Source organism: Bombyx mori, chromosome 13 (genome assembly GCF_030269925.1).
Source record: "Bombyx mori chromosome 13, ASM3026992v2".
Classification (NCBI taxonomy): domain Eukaryota; kingdom Metazoa; phylum Arthropoda; class Insecta; order Lepidoptera; family Bombycidae; genus Bombyx; species Bombyx mori.
Window position 1 is genome coordinate 2693103 of NC_085119.1, and position 12245 is coordinate 2705347.

At 35.3% G+C, this 12245-nt stretch overlaps 1 protein-coding gene and 1 long non-coding RNA gene across 2 annotated transcripts in view; one reads left to right on the plus strand and one right to left on the minus strand.

Annotated features, from left to right (window-relative positions):
- The window catches only part of LOC119629350 (uncharacterized), a 225286-nt gene that overhangs the window by 6175 nt on the left and 206866 nt on the right, over positions 1–12245 (plus strand). The window lies entirely within an intron of this gene.
- On the minus strand, positions 277–10325 carry LOC119629351 (uncharacterized). Its single transcript, XR_005245371.2, has 5 exons — positions 10188–10325; positions 6551–6705; positions 1916–2153; positions 1053–1181; positions 277–486 (listed from the first exon to the last, which is right to left on the minus strand). It is a non-coding gene; the product is annotated as an uncharacterized LOC119629351 (long non-coding RNA).

Below are 12245 nucleotides of genomic sequence, written 5' to 3' on the forward strand. Positions count from 1 at the left end.
ATCACTCTATCTATTAAAAAAAACCGCATCAATATCCGTTGCGTAGTTTTAAAAATTTAAGCATACATAGGGACAGACGGATATAGGGACAAAGAAAGCGACTTTGTTTTATACTATGTAGTGATGTTCATGCTTGTTCTCAAATTCATTTCAAATTAACTTTCTGACCTCGGTTTTTATTTCAAATTTTGTTATAGTTACAGATTAAGGAAAAGATTTGGTCCCTTATCACCATTTCTGACATGACACATTAATCATCTATGTTAAAGAAAAACATTTCTGACAAAAAAAATTGTTTAATAATTTGAATGCCATTCGTTAATTAATGCAAATCCAATTTGGTTCTCAAACAATTATAGGGTTTAGATTTTATGTTTTTCTGCTTTACAGAAGATCGATTTTGTTGAGTACACGAGTACGTAATAAAAAAAAAAGAATAAAGGTGAGAGCCGCTTGTGCTATCTTCCGGTTGCGATTGATTGCTATCTGAAATTAATGTAAACATTTAAATTTACAAAACAATTGACAACACATAAAAGTGACGATGTGTGATGATGATTCCAAATGATCAAATCAGGAAATTGCATGCATGATATGAGCCAAATGCGAAGGGAAGTAAGCTATAGAAGGGAATTTTGTTCTTAACTTCAAATATTCAAAGGTCGTGGTTCCAATTGTAAGTGCAAGCGAGGCTGGCTTTTAGGATATAATCTATGATTCTATTGTCAAAGACTATTATACTTCTATAATCACAGATGTCGCCAAGACTACACTTTAGACAAATATTAATAAAGACAAACAATATTTAATCTTTTCTCAATTTGACAACAGACTATACTAATAAGCAATAAGATAAGTTTGACAATAAACAAATAGTATGCATGCTTCTGTGTGACAAATAAATGATAATGTGTGTAATGTATTTTTATGCATAATTTAAAAAAAATAACAATCTGCACTCCTCTATATTATCTACAATTGTGGGAAATTTCAAAGTTTTTGCTTCACGTATTAATTTAAAGATATTTGATAATATTCTGACAGCTACATACCTACTGCGGTTGCGACCGGTCGTTCCCCTCCCCGCTGCCCCGGCCCCCTCGCTGTCATTAGAAGCGTGCGCGGGCGCATTGGCCCTCGGCCGTTGCATGGAGGGGCAAGCAAACTCGCCGAGTGCAGTGCTTTTAAATTCGGAAAATTTTACAATATTAGAAACATTTTTGTTTTTGTTTTGTGCTTTTAATTTTAGAGTTCTATTTATGTAAGACCTAGATGTATTTGTAGCGTAAATAAATCAGAAAAAAAAATTATTTTAACACGAAAAGCTACGGAAATTCTTGAAAAAAGTATAGCTTCGAGGCTATTAGTTTACTTATATGAATTTAATTACATCAATATACAAAATCGGTCTTAGTAAATTTTCATTGATGTGTTCTTAAAGATGGTATGTCTCGTTTATAAAAATCTTAAAAAAATTAAACTTGTACGATCATTAGGCTGTTACATAATTTTTAAAAACAGTTAAAATCTGTTTATATTATTTTCTCCACAAGAGCTGTGCGTACCCTTAAAAACTGATAATTTCGACACTAGAACCGGTTCCGGGATAACTCCTACACCTTTTGTTAATGACATCTAAATTAAGCAAAAAGATGAAGCACACAAAGACCCCAAGTTTTTTATTATTTGGTTGCGCACGGAGATATATGATCAGCCGGCTTGCGATGTTACGGAATTCCTGTCTTTGTGATCATCACACTGGTTCTTACAATAAAACGACAGCGTCTTAGGGTTATCAAACACGGAATTGTTTTATTTATATTTCTGACAACATAATTCAAAATTAATTCCGCTCGAATTGTTGACTTCGGTTTTTTTTTTATTGCTTAGATGAGTGGACGAGCTCACATCCCACCTGGTGTTAAGTGGTGACTGGAGCCCATAGACATCCACAACGTAAATGCGCCACCCACCTTGAGATATAAGTCCTAAGATTTGTTGTTACAAATTCAAAATTCTGGGGTCTGGTTTCAAAAATGTATTATGTCGCAGTTTGCTTTTATGGGATATGTTTTTGTTGGTGTCATTTTGATGCTAGCTCTGCCAGAAGTTATTATTCAAAGCGGTATTTCTTTCTGGTATGGTTCCACAACCTGAAATTTGGTAAAGTTGGTTAGCACAATTACCACAGATCATAGAAACACAGGAGATATGGCAAGGAGGCGTGGCGCTTGCGAACGCATCTGGCCTCAAAGCGGCTTGATGCCAGTTTCGGTCATTAGTCGAATGTCAACTTGCGACGTCTTCATTGCTTACGATTTTTAACAAAATGCCGCGTTGTTCAGTGATTGTTTGCAAAAATAACAGCTGTATTGTGAATTACAAGAAAGATAGCATCTCATTTCACACGTAAGTACTACAATATTATAGTTTATCATATTGAAATTACAGAATTCATTAAAAAATTTAGAAAAGCGATGATAGATCCCTTTTCATTAGGAACTAAAACCATTGCTTGCTTAGTACAAATGAATCGATGAATCGGCTGCTCTAATAGCGCAATGGATAATTTTTTTACTGATACTCTCACTCACACGATAGTTTCGTGAAGCGGCCGCTGTCGGCTTTTGTGTGTTAGGGTTGTCTGTTATTGTATTGTCTGTATTGTCGATATTTTATACGATCCTATTTAGTACGAATGATTATTTAAGATACAATTAATTATTTAAAAACCCAATTTGTTTCTATTTCTTGATTACTTCACCTAACTTTTATTGAATCAATAGCTAATGGCAATATAGGTAAATAGTAACTTCAGAAACTGAGCATTAAATAACTGATAAAACGTAAAATAAGTGTAGATAATGTGTTGGTTTTTAATATATTGTGGTATTCATGCATCATTCATATAATGATCATCATTTATACCATGCTTTTATTTTAAAACTTTAGCTATCCGAAAGATCCAAAGATAAAAGAAATGTGGATAAATGCGACAGGAAGGGGTCCAAGCTGGTTCCCAACAAAAAATCACACCATATGCTCGTCCCACTTTGAGCCAAAGTGCTTTCAACCATTGAAGAAAGTTCGTCGGCTCTTCGAATGGTCGGTCCCAACATTGAAGTTGCGTATGGTATTGATGAATTATATGGAACCTTCCACATCCAAAGTGTGCTTTTATTCTGAATTGGATAAAAAGGATCCTAATTTGGTAAGTTAAACTATTTTACAACATCAAAAACTTGTTTCTTTTTTTTAATATAAATATAAAACAAAGTAAGTTTTTTATATGAGAAATTATATAAATGCGGAATGTTTTCTTAATTACAGACGGTTGCTTTAAAACTTCCAACCGGAACCGAATCACAAAATCTCACTTGTGAAAAAAACGATAATTCGGAAAATACTGCTCCAACGTCTACAATATATGGTATCGATACAAACTTTAATGCTCGACAAAATAGCATTTTGGAACAAGAAAATCTGGAAAAAAATGATCTCATCGAAACACCTAGAAAGCGTAAATTACGCCAATTGATTTTGGTACAAGACAGTTTCATAAAAACACAAAAAATGCAAATCAGAAGGCTTCAAAAGAAAACCAGCCGTTATCAGAAAAAAATTGCTAATTTAAAGGACATTTTGAAAAACCTTAATGAAAAAAACTTCATTAGTGCTGATCACGTTACGCAATTAGAAAACATTGGAGTAACCGACCTTATCCAGCGTTATGAAAGAAATGTTTCATCGGGTCAAAGTACTAACCAGAAATATCCGCCTGCTTTAAGAATTTTTGCCACTACTCTTCACTTTTATTCGCCAAAGGCGTACGCGTATGTAAGAAAAAAATTCCAAACAGCTTTGCCTCATATTCGAACCATAAAAAAGTGGTACCAATCTATCGATGCTCAGCCTGGATTCACGCAAGAATCATTAAAAGCGATAAAACTTAAAACTGCCTGCACTAAACACAAATTGTTGTGTAATTTAGTTTTAGATGAAATGGCAATCAGACAGCATGTAGAGTGGGATGGAAAACAAATGCACGGGTATGTTGATATTTCTAATTCTGCAGAACAAGGGGATTGTTTACCCGAAGCCAAAGAAGTTCTTGTATTTTTAGTTACCGCAATTAATGGGGCTTGGAAAATACCAGTCGGGTATTTTCTCATTGACGGTGTCACAGGAGAACAACGGTCTAATCTTGTCAGACAATGTTTGGAATTATTAGAAGATACAGGTATTCAAGTTACCTCGATGACTTTTGACGGCTGTCCAGCCAATATCACCATGGCTAAGAAACTCGGATGTTCTTTTGAAGTTGAAAACTTAAAATCATATTTTGAGCACCCCGTTACTCGTCAACCTGTACATATTTTTCTCGATCCATGCCACATGCTGAAGCTATTGAGAAATGCTTTTGAATCATATGGATGTTTCATGGATGCTTCAAATAGGTGTATAAAATGGAGTCATCTAAAAAATCTGTATGACATTCAGGATAAAGAAAAACTGCACTTAGCAAATAAATTACGAAAAAGTCATATCTTTTTCAAGAACCAAAAAATGAAAGTTCGCTTAGCTTCGCAATTATTTAGCAACAGTGTTGCAGATGCCCTGAATTTTTGTTGTGAACTTCAAATCGCTGGTTTTGATGATGTAGAAGGCACTGTGGAATATCTAAAAACTATCAACAACTTGTTCGATGTGTTAAATTCAAGGCATATGGCCCAACTCCATTATAAAAAACCAGTTTGCCCAGGCAACAAAGACAAGGTATTTGAAACTTTAGAAAAGGCGAAACGGTGTCTAACATCTATAAAGCTTTCAGATGGTACAAAAGCTATCATTACACCCAGAAAAACCGGTTTTATTGGTTTATTAGTGTGCATAGAAAGCCTCAAGGCCTTGTATATACAACTAATTGAAAAGGACCAAAAACTTAAGTACATTCCGGCTTACAAAATCAGCCAAGATCATTTAGAGCTTATGTTTGGACATATACGGTCACATGGTGGATGCAGCACCAACCCAACGGCGCGACAGTTTCAAGCAATATATAAAAAGCTCTTGGTAAAGTCGGAGCTTAGAGATGTAGACCAGGGAAACTGTATAGCTCTTGAGGAGGTTTCTTTTTTGTCGTGCTCTTCAGCTGTCCAAAATATAAATCTGACAATCGAACCATGTAAGTTACACGAAGGTAATGACGAAGACGAGATGAGTTTATTATATGAACAAGCCGTATTTGATGAGGAAATCAGTATACTTGTACAAGATGTCACAGAATTTAGTAGCCAGGTAGTGTCATACATAGCTGGATTTATAGTTCATCGTTTGCTAAAATTGCTGAAGTGTGATACATGCTGTAGCGGTTTGATTGCAGATACAATTAATGACAAGCACCTCAAGTTAATAAAATTGAAGGATAAAGGCGGCCTTATATTTCCATCTAGTGACGTAATAACCATATGTAAACGGATGGAAGTAATAATAAAAACATATATTCTTTCATCTAATACCACGAAAATTTTATCAAAAAATATTAGACAAGAGCTCATGTCAAAATCTTTATCGCATTTTTTAGGTATGAATCTTTTTGAAAAAATTAATTTTCACCAATTTAATCAATCGCCAATGAATAACCATTTAATAATTCTTATAAAAGCCGTAATGGAAAAATATGTAAACATAAGATTACACTACTTAACTAAGAACGCTATACCTAAACTGTCTAAGCGGCAAGTTTTAAATAAATATTTACATTTTACTGGTCAATAAAATCCTTAACAATAAAATTCTTGCAGTTTTACTTGTGTTTCTCTTGATTCGAGAAGTTGATATCCTAACTGTTTCTTGGTAGTTAATATAATTAGTTAATATTCCAATTATGATAAAACTTCGCTTGTATAGAGTACCTACGGTCGAGGGAAACTCCGGTATAGTATTCAAGTCAATTTATTATTATTATTATAAGTATTATAGTCAATAAAATTTTAGGAGAGAGAGCAGATAATATAGTTAACTGAATTTTAATCGATACTTTTCTATGATTATCACTTAACATCACTAGTTGCATAACTTGCACATGTGTGTTTATTCAGAGTCCGTAGCTACAGGTAAATGCGCCGCCCTCTTTTTGCATGTGTTCTATTAATGAGTTTATTGGTGTTGCTGTAAGTTTCTTCGTGTGCGGGAGAAATATGAGCTCGTGTGCCGTTCTTACAATTTTTGGTTTTGTGTGAGTGAAGTAAGTGGGAGAAACGCGGAGACATCTGAACACGAATAATTTTTTGTACAAAGCTAATCTCCTTGTTTCTATGATCTGTGACAATTACCATATCATTATGTTTCATCATTTATAATGTAAGAAAACTGTAACTCTTGAGAAACTTTGAAGAATATTAAAAAATGAAATATGTTTGATCGTTGATGTATTGCAGTGTTATGAAAATGCGCGATGGTCAACCCTGACACGTTCAGGTAAAAACTGAGTCACCGAGTCGTTCAACTTGAATTATTGTTTATTTTCCTTTTTTTTATTATTGTTTACCGTGATTGTGCGACGCGTGCTGGACTTGTACCATAAGAGAATTGAAGACAAAGGAGACTTCGAATCTACGAGTATATCATTCCTCCCACATATCTTTAAAGCCTGTAATGACGCTTCTTTGGTGTTTGACGTCGTCTTTCTTCAGGCGTGATGTGCTGAAAAAATAATTGCCCTATACTTTGAACTTGCTTGCTTAAATGGGTGGACGAGCGCACACCCCACCTGGTGTTAAGTGGTTACTGCAGTCCATAGACATCTACGACGTAAATTATTAAGTTCTAAGATCTCAAGTATATTTAGAGCGGCTGCACTGCCCTTCAAACCGAAACGCATTACTGCTTCACGGCAGAAATAGGCAGGGTGGTGGTACCTACCCGCGCTGACTCACAAGAGGTCCTATCACCAGTAAGAACCTTGTGATCTTTTGTCTCAAAATTATGTATATACCTTATTGACTGTCTCTTTCGAAGACTTGAACAATAGTTTTAGTCGTCGTGGCCTAAAGGATAAGACGTCCGGTGCATTCGTTGTTGCGATGCACCGGTGTTCGAATCCCGCAGGCGGGTACCAATTTTTCTAATGAAATATGTACTTAACAAATGTTCACGATTGACTTCCACAGTGAAGGAATAACATCGTGTAATAAAAGTCAAAAACCCGCAAAATTATAATTTGCGTAATCACTGGTGGTAGGACCTCATGTGAGTCCGCACGGGTAGGTACCACCGCCCTGCCTATTTCTGCCGTGAAGCAGTTAATGCGTTTCGGTTTGAAGGGTGGGGTAGCCGCTGTAACTGTACTGAGACCTTAGAACTTATATCTCAAGATGGGTGGCGCATTTACGTTGTAGATGTCTATGGGCTCCAGTAACCACTTAACACCAAGTGGGCTGTGAGCTCGTCCACCCATCTAATAAAAATAAAAAATAAAAATAGTTGAAGGTTTTGAACAGTATTTTGTTAAAGGGCAATTAAAACAAAATATCTTATAATTCAGTCTAAATCGGCGATGCTGTGATAATGCCTTATGGTTTCGGTGATGTTAATAAGAAAACTGTTGTTATCAGACAATGGCGAAGGACCAGTCCATTGTCGTTCTGATTTTGTGCGTATAATCAAGGTTTTTTTTCGTATTTTACCCAATGCGGTTTTAATACAAAAGTTTAAAAAACAATATTTGATTAACATTTCCATTTAGGGATAAAAATAAATTAAATATTATTATTTTTTAATGACACTAATAACACACGACTCTTAAATAAAAGTCGTAAAGTTAAAGAAATTTCCAAGGTCCATAGCAAGCTGGGAACGAAAATTGTTTTTAGGGACAGTGAATAAAATGATATATCTAGTAATGTAATTCTCTTTGTAGCCTAAATTATTTGATAGAATTTTAGTGCAGTTACGTGCGATATTGCAAGTCTAGTTGAATGTGAATTGCCTTTATAAACTAAAATATTAGAAATGTTTTTATCGATAATCGTTTTGCAGAAATCGTTATCGATTTTCATAATTGAATGATAGTATTGATAAAATATTAAGTAAGCGATCATTGAATACCTCTAAGTACTCTGATTTCATTGTTGCTTGCAAATGTCCGTAAGATAAGATATGTGATATTAAATAATATGTTTATTGGGACAACAACCTTGTGTGTCAAGATAGTTGGTATTCACGCGGCATTGTCTATGGGCCTCATTAAACATTTTAAGTCAGGTGGATCCTTAGTCCCGTCTTCCCTTTAAGAACAATAAAAAGAGGGTCACACTTACCGTTTGTACCTTGAACTGCATTAAAAGTCGCCAATTTCTGCAGCTTTAATTTCACAACGTTTTGAGGTTAGTAAATTAGCAGGAGTTGTCAATAAAAAAATCACAGAGCAGTCATAGGGCAGTAACGCAACTACTGGTTCTGTGTTAATGTAATTATCGACTTTTTAACGCTGGGGAATCCATTTACGGATACCCAGTCCGGGGGGGTAACGAACCGGGTTATGTCGGACTCCAGCGCCTCCTGAGAGGAAGAGGGGGACGAGAAGGTCCTCCACCTCCCCGAATTCCTCGCAAGAGACTACGCCTTGAAAAAGGCGCGCGAAGCACTTGCCCCGCAGAACGACTACCGACTAAACCCCATCGAGCTCCACCACACCGGCTATACCAGACATACGGTACCGCAGTGCGCGCCGAAAGTCTGCCTTCGCCGGTACCCGTCCTGATGATAAGACGGGATTTCATCTCCGGGAAAATCCCGAAGGACGTCATTTCGGGAGATACACCGTGGGAGATATACCGTTAAGACTGCATTGAGTGAGAACTAAAGTTAACCAAACGACAGTCGGATTAGAAAATGGCGTCTCTTGTTTCGAAAGAACTAAACATAAATATGATATGTTCATGTTCGTGTGTCGTGTTTGAATTAATCATGGCACATTGAAGATAAATTATCGCTGATATTTTCAATAGAGAAAAAAAACAACAGTGAAAACGCACCGGCGAATTTCGGTGTGAAACCTAAGCCAGTGTTACGCGAGCGCCATATCATGTATTTAAATGACGCATTAAATGGATGCTTTAGCATCGGCGAAGGTCTTTAGTTGGTCATAAACTTGCTAACAAAATCTGTGGAAACGAATATATTTACATACCTATATCATATACCCGAATGTGTCGCACCTATAACGAACTGGCAAAGTCGTCAACTGAGCTGGATATTTTTACTTGTAGGTTATTGACGTTTATAAAAATGTTAAAAGGCATCCTCCATGCTAGTAATAGGTTATGTAATTGTTTAATTGTATATTGTGAATAAAATTATTTCCTTACATTATAAGTTAGATTCGTTTTTGTTATCGTGTTGTTTTGTCGTACATTGTGTACAAATTCAGCACTTTGTCTTGTTGGGTCGTGCGCACATGGCTTATGTTGCAAGTCAGATTTTGTTTCTTTTTACTTGTGTTTTTATGTATCTTTTTAGCTTGTGATGTGTATTCTGTGTCTAATAAATAAATTAAAATAAAATAGATTTAAAAAGTCTTCAAATGTTAGAAGCTTCCGATTGCATTAACAGGAATAGTTTGCGGTGGTAAGACGTATTGTAAGCCCTCACGAGTAATTAGCAAATATCATATTTTTGCCACGAAGCAGTCTTACCTTCCGGCTCGAAGAACGGGAGAACCGTTACATATTACCATTGATACTTCGACATCATTGTGCTTAGTGAGAGTTATTGAACGTTCTCGATAGCGTAAAAGTTAACTCAAATTTGTATACAGTTGGACGTTTGCCTATGTTTGCCGCTAAGGGCACTGTTCAAACTGCATTAAAATTTGAGTTAACTTTTACGCGATATGAAGAACGCTAAAAAACTCGCACTAAGCACACATGTCTCAAGGAGGTTAGCGGTAGTGACGTTATAATATCTATAGTTACCTATAAACATCAGGTGAATTGTGAAGTCGTACCATTTATGTAAATCCTTAGCGTTCTCTTGATCATAAACCGTCGGAACCTGATCGAAATGTCGAGGTTACCATTTGGCATTGTTTCAATGACAATTAGTTTAGGATTAAACTGAATCTGTAATGATCGCCTTACATAACTTTACCTTCAGATATTTTTCGCTCGTGCTCATATACATACCTAACATTAAAACACAAACGATTTATATAGTCGCCTCCACCACCCCTTCCTCAGACGGCACAGGTAATTATTCAATTAGTGAACTTTCGCAATGACATTCGCGTTAAAGTCTGTAACGTGTTGGAGTTTAAATGGAAAGTCAACTGTCATCGTTGTCGCGTTGTCAAACAAATGTCAGACGAGAACTCGCGCTGTCTAGGAATTTATGTAATTGCTTAAAAACGGCAACACTGTTCAAAGTCGCACGCTAACTATGCTCCTTTCGTCTTTTGTTCTTATAATTGCACTATTTGCTTTGTCGTGGTTTTTAAAGTCTGTAGTAGTTTTACCTGTGTTTATTTCATACTAGCGGCCCACTCCGGCTCCGCTCGGGTCTTTAACAAAAATTTCAACGATATTCGACGTTGTTTTATTTTTTTAAATAAAAGAATACTTATTGCGGCATAACTATAACAGTTAGACATATGTCGCGACACTTTTTGTAAATAATAATGTGTTCTACAAAGTCGTAGTACATTATTTTATTCTATCATCAATAGTTTTTGCAGGGCACACGATGTAAAGAATATTTTAGGTAATTTTTTTACACCTTAGGTTACATTACTGAAATTTTAGTAAGGATCCCTAATTTTTTTCAAAAAAGATTATACCCTATGTCACTCGGGAATAGTGTAGCTTCCAAACAATGACCGAATTTTTCAAATCCGTTCAGTACTTTCGAAGCCTATTCAATACAAACAAACAAACAAATCTTTCCTCTTTATAATATTAGTATAGATACGTTTCATAATTTACGAATTATTTTGTATATTTTAGAACAATAAAAGTAATGTGTCTATGTATTCATTTATTTAAATAGCAAACTGTGAATTTGTTAATACTACAAAATTAGTTAAAATTACTTACATATTGTTTTACTACAGAAACAAGTTTTTCGCGCACAGATACACTAAATTTATTGTGTGAATTAAAACTAATGTGAAATTCTGCCAATTTATTTTATTTACTACATACCTCTGCCAATGGGTAACGGTTTTAAAACATTTGAATTTGGAACGAAAGATGTTGAAAATAGAATTTTAAAAAAAGTAGAATGTACAATTCAAAAACATGTAGTTTCTTTTAAATAAATAGTACGGTGATGTAGAAAATGTCACAAATTTCACATTAACTTTTTATACACGCTGTAAACCTTTACATTGTATTGCAAATTGCAATTGTCTGTGCGATTGTTTGGACATTGTTTCCATTCGTGTTTTTCTTGAAAAACTTTTATCGTACAAGCAGCCATCGTGTAGCAGATGTTCGAATATGCGCGGATGCACCTGCTCACATCGGCCTTTGGCATTTTCACTGATACCATTATGTATGTATATACGTTTTCATATTTACTGACATATTGGCGCAATTATTTATTTTTGGAATTTTATACAAATAAGAACGCTATTTTCTCATTTATTTACATGCGACAGTCGTGACGGGCGGTCGCGGTTAAGAGCTTGAGGTCTGTCGTCTCCTTGTCTTCTCGTCCAACTTAATCGTATCGGTGTTCAGGCAAACGTTTTGTACATGGCTCGAGAAGTAAAATAAACGTTAGATTACTAGGTAAGTCGATGAATATCTACCTAATAATTTTTCGCAAAAAAAACAACTTGAAATACAAGAGGAAAAATTGGGTTACTTTTTTTTTTTATTGATAAATAGTCGCAAAGTATTTAATTACAGCTATATCGAGATTCTAGTAATTTGCAAAATGTAGGAAACTTTTTGATGATAAAAACATAAATTCGCGATTGACCTTCATGGCGTCCGCAATAAGAATCAAATTGCAATCTAAAAAATTTCTAACAGCGGCTATACTGACAATAATTTTAGTTATGATATTAATAAAGAAGCCAATATTTACAAAATTAGGAAACAATTTTGTTAAATGAAAAATAAAAAAGAAGAATCGCGATAATCGAAGATAATCGAAGCATTTTGTCGTCGTCGTGGCCTAACGGATAAGACGTCCGGTGCATTCGTGTTGAGCGATGCACCGGCGTTCGAATCCCGCAG